Raw genomic sequence first — 13,924 nt, forward strand, 5'->3', positions numbered from 1 at the left:
GGCTCAACGGGTAGTGATCAATGGCTCCATGTCTAGTTGGCAGCCGGTGTCAAGTGGAGTGCCCCAGGGGTCGGTCCTGGGGCCCGTTTTGTTCAATATCTTCATAAATGATCTGGAGGATGGTGTGGATTGCACTCTCAGCAAATTTGCGGATGATACTAAACTGGGAGGAGTGGTAGATACGCTGGAGGGGAGGGATAGGATACAGAAGGACCTAGACAAATTGGAAGATTGGGCCAAAAGAAATCTAATGAGGTTCAATAAGGATAAGTGCAGGGTCCTGCACTTAGGATGGAAGAATCCAATGCACCGCTACAGACTAGGGACCGAATGGCTCGGCAGCAGTTCTGCGGAAAAGGACCTAGGGGTGACAGTGGACGAGAAGCTGGATATGAGTCAGCAGTGTGCCCTTGTTGCCAAGAAGGCCAATGGCATTTTGGGATGTATAAGTAGGGGCATAGCGAGCAGATCGAGGGACGTGATCGTTCCCCTCTATTCGACACTGGTGAGGCCTCATCTGGAGTACTGTGTCCAGTTTTGGGCCCCACACTACAAGAAGGATGTGGATAAATTGGAAAGAGTACAGCGAAGGGCAACAAAAATGATTAGGGGTCTAGAGCACATGACTTATGAGGAGAGGCTGAGGGAGCTGGGATTGTTTAGTCTGCAGAAGAGAAGAATGAGGGGGGATTTGATAGCTGCTTTCAACTACCTGAAAGGGGGTTTCAAAGAGGATGGCTCTAGACTGTTCTCAATGGTAGCAGATGACAGAACGAGGAGTAATGGTCTCAAGTTGCAATGGGGGAGGTTTAGATTGGATATTAGGAAAAACTTTTTCACTAAGAGGGTGGTGAAACACTGGAATGCGTTACCTAGGGAGGTGGTAGAATCTCCTTCCTTAGAGGTTTTTAAGGTCAGGCTTGACAAAGCCCTGGCTAGGATGATTTAACTGGGACTTGGTCCTGCTTTGAGCAGGGGGTTGGACTAGATGACCTTCTGGGGTCCCTTCCAACCCTGATATTCTATGGTTCTATGAAAATGCAGCTAGGGAGGGCATTCGTTCTTTATATGGCTTTAACAGCACAATATATATGCTAACAAACTTAAACAAAAGCACATGTATTGTGCTATTACATTGGTCAGGAGTCCTCAAGAGGTGCGATGGAGGGTGGGGGGTGGAGTATGGTGCGGTGTTTAAATAGTGTTTTTGATTCCGTTTCTCCCCATTGGTCTGAATTATCCAGGACATTCATACCGCATCACATCAAGTCCAAATCATTCGAGGAATGCCTCTGCTTGCACTGACCAGAGGATGTTTGGCTGACGTCAGCCCAGTTCTTCAGCCTTACAGGAATCAGGTGTTGTCACCAGTGTACATAGAATTCTTCTTTGCAGTCAAATTAGTCGAACACACATTTTGTTAACTGGAGCAGCAAAACAAATGCCTCATTTTCCAGCTTTGTGAGTGAGAACTATAAGTGAAGATTATAATGCCTTAAACCAGGTGCTCAGGAATCTGACAAGAAATTTGCTGAAAATATGTTCTTCATCTTAGCAACGGAGCCAAGACTTATCACACATCTGCCCACCTTTATTCAAATGAAGCTCCTTCTGAGCTGACAGCTCAGGCATTGTCAGTTTCGTCCAGAACAATTTACAAAATTGGAACCTAATCCTCTAAACCCTTAACCATTTGATCAATCCCATTGAAGACAATGTGACTGTTTGCATGGACCACTTTTGTGGACTGGTAAAAGTTTCAAGAGTGTTTCTATAAAGGAAGTTGAATCCCCCATTGAAATTCAATATTTGGGTACAATACCATAAAGCACTTTAGGATACAGTTCTACTTAAAAGTCGTCTTTTAATAAGTCATACATATGCTGAAATGGCTCCTCACCCAACTCCCATATTCCATATAAATAGACTGAATGCTACATATTGGGGAGCAGGGGAGGGGAAGTGAGTAGTTAAACATGTTGATGTTTGTATATATATAAAAGGGGCTGTTTGAGGGGATGGGGAGAGCGTGGGGGCCCTGGGCTAGGGAGGAGTCACATGGAGGGTCTTGTGGGAAGGCCATGTGCCTCCCCTCTCCCCCCCCCCCCCATGTCCCTCCCACAAGTGAAGTACCGGCAAGAAATTATTTCTACTTGCACCACTGTTGATAACAAGAGTTTATTACTTGAAAGCTAAGAAATGATGTTGAGGTTTTAAATTCTGCATGACTGCTAACAAATGAATGTTCTGTCCTTCATCTTGATATTTTCATCTGGATGCTAACACACAAAGGGTTACAGTCAGATTTCTGTCTCTCCCCAGGAGCTATCCCACTCTAAAAGCACTGCAAGAATTCAGAGCTAGCACTTACCCTAAAATAACAGACTCAAATTTATATAACACAAACAGGTGTTGATCACTAAAAATGTTAATTAGCATTTCATTAGAAATATCTATGTGGGAAAAAAGCAGTGATGTGCAGATATTCTGCCTCTGGGATTTGATCTGATTCATTTTAGACTATGAAGCAAGGATCTAAAATCTTTACTGAGACAAGTTAACCATTCTCAGTGACAATTCTGGATAAAAAGAAAAAAAATCTACCAACACTGGCCCACGTATGGCATAGTAATTTTTGAACACTAACTTCTAATGTTTTTGAACTAAAATACAATCATATTTTATATACAGAGAAGTTGTTGTAGTCAAAATGTTAGGCTGCATAATTTTGCCAACATATGTAATGTAAACTTCTATTCTTGTTAATTCTACTAAAAAACACACACAAAATATTTATATCAGACAGAACTAAACTCACACTTAAATATAAATCAACAAAAGGGTTGATTAGGGATACAAATTTTCTCATACTGTTAATAATGGGAAAGACATAGTATGTACCCATAAGTAATTCTGAGGTATCTTTGATCTTCAGCCCTAAGCAATTACTGTTGCCTACCATACCCTGGCCTCTGGGACTCTCTCAGAACTAGACATCTGGCTACTTTGTTGTTTTAGACTAATCTCATCCCACGAGAGCTCAAGAAATGACACCGGGCAAGGAGGGTCCTGGCAAGGGAAAAATCATTACATTATCAGCAGATTCTTGGAGTGGACTAGAGTATCAAAATTGTCTTCAGATTTCTACAGGGGGCTTGTGGGCTGCTCTGTTGTGCAGTTTCACTTTACAATAATGAAAGGGAATGCATATTAGATCTTTAAGGACTATCAATCACCTTTAAGAATCCATGGAATGATAACAGTGAAAAGAGTACAAGAAAAAATTAGAAAGGGTAAGTAATTTAATCAATGTTTTATTGAATGATCAACAGAAACACACAGCATGATTGAATAATTTTGAGGTATATAATTCCAACTTCCTACCTAACACTTCTTCCTTTTGATTAGTTGGCTTTCAGGGGTTTTTGCTGCCACTCAAATCAGCAATGTTATCATTAAAGTACCCCTTTGTCTTATTGCTCTGATAGTGCCAGATTCATCACCATAATATCAGATATGCAATTTACAATGCATTGTGTCTTCAGGGGCAGATGGTTTGGCACAGGCACATGCCCCAAGGTGCGACCAGGTCATCCCCATCCCAGGGGATGTTTTCCATGACTAGAAGGCAGTTTTATTTTAGGGATGGGGCTACACAGGCATCCCACAAGTAGAAGCTGCCTGGGAGAAGTGTGGAATCAGCAGGTATTCCACCTACATGATCCCATCCCTCCTGGACTTACCTTGCCCAACTGGTGGGTATTGGTGGATGTGGCTCTTCAGTGCAAGTGCTGTTGCAGTCAGCTTGCACCCCACTCCTAGCAGATTTTTCACTGCGAGTAGCTAACAGTCTGGTGCACCAGCAAAATGCATAGGGCTTCTTTCCCCACCCCCATAATCCTTACCTGAGCCCTGGTCCTGCATTGAGAAAGACGCAGACTTAGAGAGGAGATTCTCAATGCCCAGATTTGGAAAAAGAACAAACCAAGGGGCCCAGACTTGGAAGAAAAAAATTTCAAAAAAAAAAAAAAAAATTCTGAAGGCAATAAGTATCTGTTTGTCATACAATACTGTGATCGCTATCTCAATTACACCATCTGTAAGGCCCACGATGTTTAAAGGAGTTGGGGGAAAACCAAACAAAACCATCATACCCCAACACTGGCTTAAAGGATCTTTTTGCCTTTTATCCTGTTTCAAAACGCTCACCTTGATTTTTTCTCCTGCCTCCAGGAATAAATAAATAAATAAATGAATAAATAAAGAGCACACTAAAGAATGACTGCTAGCTAAAACATTATCTCTAATTGTACCCATAATGTTTCCTAGTTCTGGCTGTATTATTTACCTTTGTTTCTTTTTATTTAATTTATTTATTTAAGGATGCAGTTTCTCTCTGGAAATCTTTGAACAAATTCCTTAAACCATATACCCATAACAGATTTGACTCTTAGCTACAAAAAGGTTAAGATAGGTGTCTTAGAAACAATATAGACAGAAATAGTTTTATAATCCTGAGTTAAATCTTAGCATGGACCACATCTTCAGAGAGAAATCTCTGATAGTTCCCCTTTTATTGCTAATCACATAGACTGCTTTCTCTTCCAGTATCAGATAAATTCCCTGCGTCAACCACAATAATTAAATAGAAAAATAACATTAGGAAATCATTTTAACGCATTTTCAGCTGTCTTTTAATGCAATTTAACAGCTGGAAACAAGCAGAATGCAAAGCAACATGTGCCTCACTAACTCTGTGAGAATCACCAACAAGTGCTCTACAACCCATCAGTGGTAAAAATAGTTTATGAAGACTAAATATATCTCCCCCCCTTTTTTAAATGTTATTGTTATTTATATAAAAACAGGGTGTTTACTCCTTAGGAACTGATTTGCTCATACTGGTTACTCCCCACTAAAAGTTTTTTCTGTTTGTGACATAATAATCATCCACACTGCAAATAACTATGACATCACTACTAGACTGACTTCTAGTGGAGAATGCTTATGCTCAAATAAATGTTAGTTTCCAAGTGCCACAAGTACTCCTTTTCTTTTTACGAGTACAGGTGCTCCTAAAAGGAACAAAAACTTTCTTTGCATGCAAATACCTCCACTGGAGAAATAAAATAAAATAATTATTTCCTGAATCACCAGTGGGTCTTTAATCTTCGTTCTGAAGATGCCAATGCCTACTGTTTCTCTGCTATTGTCATCTGAACTGCCACACTTTTCTAAGACATGGCTTTTATTGACTAGTTTGTAAAAGACTCCAAGAGGTGTCTTTAAATACTATGCATTCTGATTTAACAGCTAAGAATTTTTTTATAAACTCAGTGAATCAGAATGGAGGATATTGCTGCTTATACCCTTATGAAAGCTTCTAGAATGATACAAAAGGCATGGAACTCAACAGCAAGACTGCTCCATATAGGTGGTGTTTACGCACAAGAAGGTCTTTTTAGCCATGTTTGGAGTGTGAGGAAAGCAGTGGAGAGTCAGCAAATCAGATTACAGAGAAGAAATTTACACTACAGATTACTCATTCTGTAGTAATCCTATCCACTACTTCTGAGCTCCATAGGGCCACCTGGCAATGGAAATAGTGAACATCTGATGGAGCACAAAACTGTTAAGTATATTTTTAATTAATATGATTAAAGTAAGTTCTGCTTGCTTTATATCCAAATGTGTATGTTGTTTGGGTAAGCATGGATTTGCCCACACAGCTAAGTAACCTCACAAACGTCAGCATTCTTTTTATGGCCTTTATACACATTTGTTCAAAAAAATTCTTCTATTGAAAGGTTTTCCATGATGTCAAACTACAAATACCTCATTTGATTATTTCTACAGAGCAGAACCCATCATCCGGAATGGTGGTTGAAGCATCAAGGGACATATGAATTTTTAGCGCATCTGGCATGTAAATATCTCGGGATGCTGGCTACAAAAGTGCCATGAGAACAGTCTGTTCTCACTTTCAGGTGACATTGTGAACAAGCGGGCAGCATTATCTCCTGTCAACGTAAACAAACTTTTTTGTCTTAGTGATTGGCTGAACAAGAAGTAGGACTGAGTGAACTTGTAGGCTCTAAAGTTTTATATTGTTTTGTTTTTAAGAGCAGTTATGTAACAACAAAAAATCTACATTTGTAAACTGTACTTTCACAATAAAGAGACTGCACTACAGTATTGTATTAGTTGAATTGAAAAATACTATTTCTATTGTTTATAATTTTTACAGTGAAAATATTTGTAATAAAAAATAAGAAAGCAATTGGATCTGTGCTCATGGTACACTGAGCTCGTGGCAACTGTCAAATACTTGGGCAGCGCCATGCAGTGCCAGAGGATGCTCAAAAGATGTGGATGCTCCTAAAACAGCAGCTGCTGCTGTGCTTCGGGCCCTCCTTTGTCACAGAGCAAACCTTTCCAAAAAGGTTTCCAAAGGTTTCCAAAAAGAAATGCTTGCAGGCTCCAACAGGTTTCCAAAAAGAAATGCTTGCAGGCTCCAACCCCAGTTGGACCTGCTGAATTAGTCACACTTGGTACCCAGGGGATGGTAGCCCAGGCCCTGATCTGAGAGTGGGAGAAACACAGAATCCACTGCAGGAGAGCTAAGAGGCCAAAGCCTGACTGCTGTGGGGGAGCACTCGAAGACCTCAAAAAGGGACAAGGATGCACCCCAGTAACCGTGACATCAGCCATTTCTATTGTCAACCCGTTTTCAGTCACTCAGGCCCAGATTTTTAAAATACATAATTAGGCATTGCAGCGACTCAGCATTGCAATGCCTAACTGATTTAGGCACCTAAATTTCATGTGATTTAGGAACCTAAATCAAATCGGCATTGGAACACCGAGTACAGCATTGCCTAATTACCTTTAAAAATCTGGGCTTTATGACTTTCTGAAACTTTCACCTTTAGAATGAAAATTTCCAATTGTGTGATTGAAAGCTTATATAAAAATGGTTCAGTCATTTTTGAGTAAAGGAAAGTGAAGAAAAACACTTTCCCTGTTTATGTAATAAAATTTCTGCAACCTCTCTTTTCAACCATTGGGGGTATGAACTTGAAATTTAGCAAGGTAATAGCCCTCAATGGAAAACGTCTTTCAGTGTCTAATGAAAAGTGGCTCTTATTTGACCAAGTAATGAGCCTTCTAAAAATCTTTTGCTGTGCCTGGGCAATAGATTTTGTACACACTTCCTTATTATGCCAAAAAACCATGCTGCTAAGGAAGCTCAAGCCACATATAAGTGTGTGGCTAACTTCTGTGTACTCATAAATGTACATAAATTGCATATGGGCCAAGGCAAAGGTTTTGCAAATGTCTGATTCAATCAGGGCATGTTTTGTCAAATGTGGAGATGAGATCCTCACCCATTCTAACCTCTTTACCACCAGGTAAAAGGGCCAGAGCAGCATAAAAGGGCCCCAGAAAGCCCATGGTCAGATGGGGCCAGATTCCACTGGTGCAGGTACTGCAGACAACTGTGAGGCTGCCTTCTGAAGACTCGCTCACAAGGCCTGGTGTAGGGAGCTTGTCAGGGCAGAGCAAATGCACAAAGCACTGTGAAGATGCCAGGCAGTACTGCAGCCCAAAGGGCAGTCCAGGGAAGCAGGTGTAACTCTGGGCTGTCTAAGTTATGTTAAGGACCTCTTCAGCTCCTGGAACAGCACAGAATTGAGAGTGCATAAAGATGTCTTAAACCCACTTAACCTATCCTTTACCCCCCTGCCTCTGGCAACAGTATCGTCTCACTCTAAGGGTATGTCTATACTACCCTCTGGATCGACGGGCAGTGATAGATCCAGTGGGGGTCAATTTATCACGTCTAGTCTAGATGTGATAAATCGACCCCCCGAGCGCTCTCCTGTACTCCTCCGCCGTGAGAGGCGCTGGCAGAGTCGACGGGGGAGCGGGAGCAGTTGACTGACTGCAGGGAAGACACCACATTCAGTAGGTCTAGGTAAGTCAACTTCAGCTACGTTATTCACGTAGCTGAAGTTGCGTAACTTAGATCGATCCCCCACACTCTAGTGTGGACCAGGCCTAAGTAATTATTATCTCATTGTCTCTTCTGCTCCAGTCATCTATTTGCTGCATCCACCAGCTGTCTGCAGTCTAATATTTAGATTGCAAATTCTTGGGGCAAGGACTCTGTTATACTTTTGTACCGTGCCGAACACAATGGGGCCTCAGCCTCAAAGCGCTACTACACGAGAAATGAAATAAATAAGTGAGCTGAAAAAGAGTCCCCAGAGAGAAGCACAGTAGGGGAGCTCAACTATGTCCTTCCTCAGCCCAAAGGCACTTTCTAATATACTTCGCAAGATGCACTTGAATAGAAAGAGGGTTCCTGTTTGTTACAAAGGGTACAGAGAAAATCCCTGCTCTAATATGCCTTAGATCTGCAGCCGAGAAAGGGATAAAGCAACTTCTCCAGCCCTATCTTTTGTGAGACAAGTACTCTACTGCAGACTTTACAAGGTGAAGAGAGGGGCTTCTTTCAGCAGACAACCAGGGCATTCTGGGGGCATATGGGCAAAGAGTAAATATGAAGAAAGCTTAGATAAAAGTTCCCCCAACACTAATGCCTACAGTTAATAAATCAAAATGGTGGTCACTTACAATTCCCACTGAATTCAATACAGTTTGGGATGCACAAAACTTTGGTGTAAGACAATAAAGGTGGGGATTATTAAAAGTATTCTTTCTTGGCTTAACTCTGCTCCCACTGGCTTAAGAGCAATGCTAAATGCTTTTGAAAATCATACATGTAATGTATTGAACTCAGTATTATGCCTTTGCAGGACTGGGCCTCTAAATTATGTCCTCATTTATTTGCTCCCACAAATCAATTAATGAAAGTTCAATAATCAGAGTTTAAGCTAAACATACATATATATGAATGCAAAATGGGTAGCCACATATGTTAACTAGAATGTGTGTGTATTTGCATATCTATTTGCATGCACAATTCCCCAGTTGCATATTACATCGTACCTAGTAAATAAGAGGATATTAAGGAAATAGGGTTGGAGTTAAGGTTCTGCCATTAATCTGAAACTTGCTAAGAGACCAAAAACAAAGACAGGTTTGAAAGTAGCAGCCGTGTTAGTCTGTATCTGCAAAAAGAATAGGAGTGCTTGTGGCACCCGAGAGACTAATAAATTTATTTGAGCATAAGCTTTCGTGAGCTACAGCTCACTTCATCGGATGCATGCAGTGGAAAATACAGTGGGGAGATTTATATACACAGAGAACATGAAACAATGGGTGTTACCATACACACTGTAACGAGAGTGATCAGGCAAGGTGAGCTACTACCAGCAGGAGAGCCGGGGCGGGGAAAAAAAACCCTTTTGTAGTTGTTAGGTGAGAAACGTTAAACATGAAGCAGTTATGCCAACTGAACCAAAGTCAGGCCAAGAAAGGCTGCTGGGAAAGTCTCTGAAAGTAGGGCGACGAAATACTTGTTTAAGGTACAGAGAGTGAGAAAAAGGGGAGGCCTGCATTATCGTACCAGATGTTCTGAGAATGAGATGGAGACACACTGTCTCCACTCCCTGTTTTTGTTTCATGTATGTTTTAACTCATAGATACTAAGGTCAGAAGGGACCATTCTGATCATCTAGTCTGACCTCCTGCACAATGCAGGCCACAGAATCTCACCCACCCACTCCTACGAAAAACCTCACCTATGTCTGAGCTATTTAAGTCCTTAAATCGTGGTTTAAAGACTTCAAGGAGCAGAGAAGCCTCCCTCAAGTCACCCATGCCCCATGCTACAGAGGAAGGCGAAAAATCTCCAGGGCCTCTCCAATCTGCCCTGGAGGAAAATTCCTTCCCGACCCCAAATATGGCGATCAGCTAAACCCTGAGCATATGGGCAAGATTCACCAGCCAGATACTACAGAAAATTCTTTCCTGGGTAACTCAGATCCCATCCATCTATTATCCCATCTCAGGGGATTAGGCCTATTTACCCTGAATATTTAAAGATCAATTACTTACCAAAATCCCATTATCCCATCTCCTCCATAAACTTATCGAGTAGAATCTTAAAGCCAGATAGATCTTTTGCCCCCACTGCTTCCCTTGGAAGGCTATTCCAAAACTTCACTCCTCTGATGGTTAGAAACCTTCATCTAATTTCAAGTCTAAACTTCCTGTTTGGCAGTTTATACCCATTTGTTCTTGTGTCCACATGGGTGCTGAGCTGAAATAATTCCTCTCTCTCTCCTGTATTTATCCCTCTGATATATTTAGAGAGAGCAATCATATCTCCCCTCAACCTTCTTTTAGTTAGGCTAAACAAGCCAAGCTCCTTAAGTCTCTTTTCATAAGACAAGTTTTCCATTCCTCGGATCATCCTAGTAGCCCTTCTCTGTACCTGCTCCAGTTTGAATTCATCCTTTTTAAACATGGGAGACCAAAACTGCACACAGTATTCTAGGTGAGGTCTCACCAATGCCTTGTATAATGGTACTAAAACCTCCTTATCCCTACTGGAAATGCCTCTCCTGATGCATCCCAAAACCGCATTAGCTTTTTTCACAGCCATATCACATTGGCAGCTCATAGTCATCCTATGATCAACCAATACTCCAAGGTCCTTCTCCTCTTCCGTTACTTCTAATTGATGTGTCCCCAACTTATAACTAAAATTCTTGTTATTAATCCCTAAATGCATAACCTTACACTTCTCACTATTAAATTTCATCCTATTACTATTACTCCAGTTGACAAGGTAATCCAGATCCTCCTGTATAATATCCCGATCCTTCTCTGCTTCTCTGAATTGGCAATACCTCCCAGCTTTGTATCATCTGCAAACTTTATTAGCACACTCCCACTTTTTGTGACAAGGTCAGTAATAAAAAGATTAAATAAGATTGGTCCCAAAACTGATCCCTGAGGAACTCCACTGGTAACATCCCTCCAGCCTGCCAGTTCGCCTTTCAGTAGGACCCGTTGCAGTCTCCCCTTTAACCAATTCCTTATCCACCTTTTGATGTTCATATTGATCCCCATCTTCTCCAATTTAACTAATAATTCCCCATGTGGCACAGTATCAAACGCCTTACTGAAATCTAGGTAAATTAGATCCACTGCATTTCCTTTATCTAAAAAAACTGTTACTTTTTCAAAAAAGGAGATCAGGTTGGTTTGGCACGATCTACCTTTTGTAAAACCATGTTGTATTTTGTCCCATTTACAATTGACTTCAATGTTCTTAACTAATTTCTCCTTCAAAATTTTTTCCAGGACCTTGCATACTACAGATGTCTAACTAACTGGCCTGTAGGTACCCGGATCACTTTTTTCCTTTCTTAAAAATAGGAACCATATTAGCAATTCTCCAATCATTTGGTACAACTCCTGAGTTTACAGATTCATTAAAAATTCTTGCTAAAGGGCTTGCAATTTCAGATGCCAATTCCTTTAATATTCTTGGATGAAGATTATCTGGGCCCCCCGATTTAGTCCCATTAAGCTGTTTCAGTTTCGCTTCTACCTCAGATATGGTAATATCTATCTCCATCTCCTCATTCCCATTTGTCATGCTTCCATTATCCCCAAGATCCTCTTTAGCCTTATTAAAAACTGAGGCAAAGTATTTGTTTAGATATTGGGCCATGCCTAGATTATCTTTAACCTCCACTCCATCCTTAGTGTTTAGCGGCCCCACTTCTTCTTTCTTAGTTTTCTTCTTATTTATATGGCTATAGAACCTTTTACTATTGGTTTTAATTCCCTTTGCAAGGTCCAACTCTACTCGACTTTTAGCCTGTCTCACTTTATCCCTACATGTTCTGACCTCAATAAGGTAGCTTTCCTTGCTGATCCCTCCCATCTTCCACTCCCTGTATGCTTTCTGCTTCTTCTTAATCACCTCTCTAAGATGCTTGCTCATCCAGCTTGGTTTACAACTCCTGCCTATGAATTTTTCCCCCTTTCTTGGGATACAGGCTTCCGATAGCTTCTGCAGCTTTGATTTAAAGTAATCCCAGGCCTCCTCTACCTTTAGATCCATAAATTCTTCAATCCAATCCACTTCCCTAACTAATTTCCTTAATTTTTGAAAGTCAGCCCTTTTGAAATCAAAAACTCTAGTTGCAGATTTATTTTTGTTAATACTTCCGTTCAGTTTGAACTGAATTAGCTCATGATCACTTGAGCCAAGATTATCCCCTACAACCATTTCTTCTATGAGGTCCTCGCTACTCACCAAAATTAAATCTAAAATGGCATCCCCTCTAGTCGGTTCAGCAACTACTTGATGAAGGAATCCATCAGCTATCGCATCTAGGAAAATCTGAGCCCTATTATTACTAGCACTGGTCCTCCAGTCTATATCTGGGAAGTTAAAGTCTCCCATGATCACGCAGTTTCCATTAGTATTTACTTTATTAAAAACATTAAAAAGGGCTCTATCCATATCCAAATTAGATCCCGGAGGTCTATAGCACACCCCAAGCACTATCGTAGGAGAAGCTCTACTAGTTATCTTCCCCAATGTAATTTTTGCCCAGACGGACTCTGTCTTATCCATTGCATCGCTTCTTATTTCTTTACATTCTACCTCATCATCGATATACAATGCTACTCCACCACCTTTACCTTTGTTTCTGTCTTTCCTAAACAGCACATACCCTTCAATACCTGTAGTCCAGTCATGACTACTATTCCACCATGTTTCTGTTATCCCTATAATATCTGGTTTCACTTCCTGCACCAGTAGCTCTAGTTCCTCCATTTTGTTACCTAGGCTCCTCGCATTGGCGTACAAACATCTTAATTTTCGCTGTTTGGCCTCGCTCACATTTTGTACCCTATTAGGCACAGTCATTCTGTGCCTAATAGCCAGTATAACCTATTAGACTAGTATCCACACTTCCCTCGCTCCTTATATACATTCTCCTACCCACGGCTGTATCCTTTCTTACTTCATCTTCATCCCTCTCAATGCTAAAATCTGGTGTGGAGTTTACCTGGACATCTCCCAACCATCTCCCCCAGATTCCTAGTTTAAAGCTCTCTTTATCAGTTGTGCCAGCCTCCATCCTAGAAGTCTATTTCCTTCCCTACTCAGATGAAGTCCATCCCGAGAGAACTGCCCTCTGTCCATGAATGCCTCCCAGTGGCCATACATCCCAAAGCCCTCCTTATAGCACCACTGCCTAAGCCATCTGTTGACAGTCATAATCTTGTCACACCTTTGTTGCCCGTCTCTAGGAACAGGCAGGATCCCACTAAAGATCACCTGAGCTTCAATTTCCTTAAGCGTCTTCCCCAGCCTAGCATAGTCTTCCTTAATACTTTCCAGCGAGAATCTCCTCATATCCGGTTTGACAACTGGATTGATAAGAAAGGTGGGGAGGCATAACAACTTGCAAAAAGCTATATACAATAGGAGATAGGTATACATTCATGATAAAGGACCTTTAACTAGCAAAGGGGGGGAGGGTTGGGCTATTTTATGAATAATTTGTGACGCAACGGACCTGTCTATAAGAACCTATTAGTTTTGCCTAGGAGCAAGCTCGTTCTCTTTGCAGACGGGCTGCTCTCTATTGCTGTGTGCGCTCTTCAATAAAGAGCTTTGTGTTCGGACCTTGCTAGTGTTGCCTGTCTCTCTGCGCTCAGACAATGAACCGCGCTGTCTGGGGTTTGAGTCCCCGACAAATTTGGCAACCATGAAGGGACCCGTCTGACTCTCCGGCGTAGGATCAGACTCAAAGCAATGCAGCGTGCATCCTCCGGCTTCGAGGAGACTTGCCAATGATCTGATTCCTGCATCGGCGATAAGGTGCGTCCTGAGAACCAGCTGAAGCCCATAGAAATCCAGCAATGTCCACCTACCCTTTGAGTAGGATCCAGATCCAGCTCTTTGGGGTTGAAGTCCCTG

General features: G+C 41.5%; 1 protein-coding gene across 2 annotated transcripts in view; it reads right to left on the reverse strand.

Moving 5' to 3' along the window:
- SLC10A7 (solute carrier family 10 member 7) overlaps nt 1–13,924 on the reverse strand; it is a 203,733-nt gene that overhangs the window by 166,740 nt on the left and 23,069 nt on the right. The gene's annotated exons all lie outside the window — the stretch shown is intronic.

The sequence above is a fragment of the Dermochelys coriacea genome, chromosome 4, assembly GCF_009764565.3.
Source record: "Dermochelys coriacea isolate rDerCor1 chromosome 4, rDerCor1.pri.v4, whole genome shotgun sequence".
Taxonomy (NCBI): Eukaryota; Metazoa; Chordata; order Testudines; family Dermochelyidae; genus Dermochelys; species Dermochelys coriacea.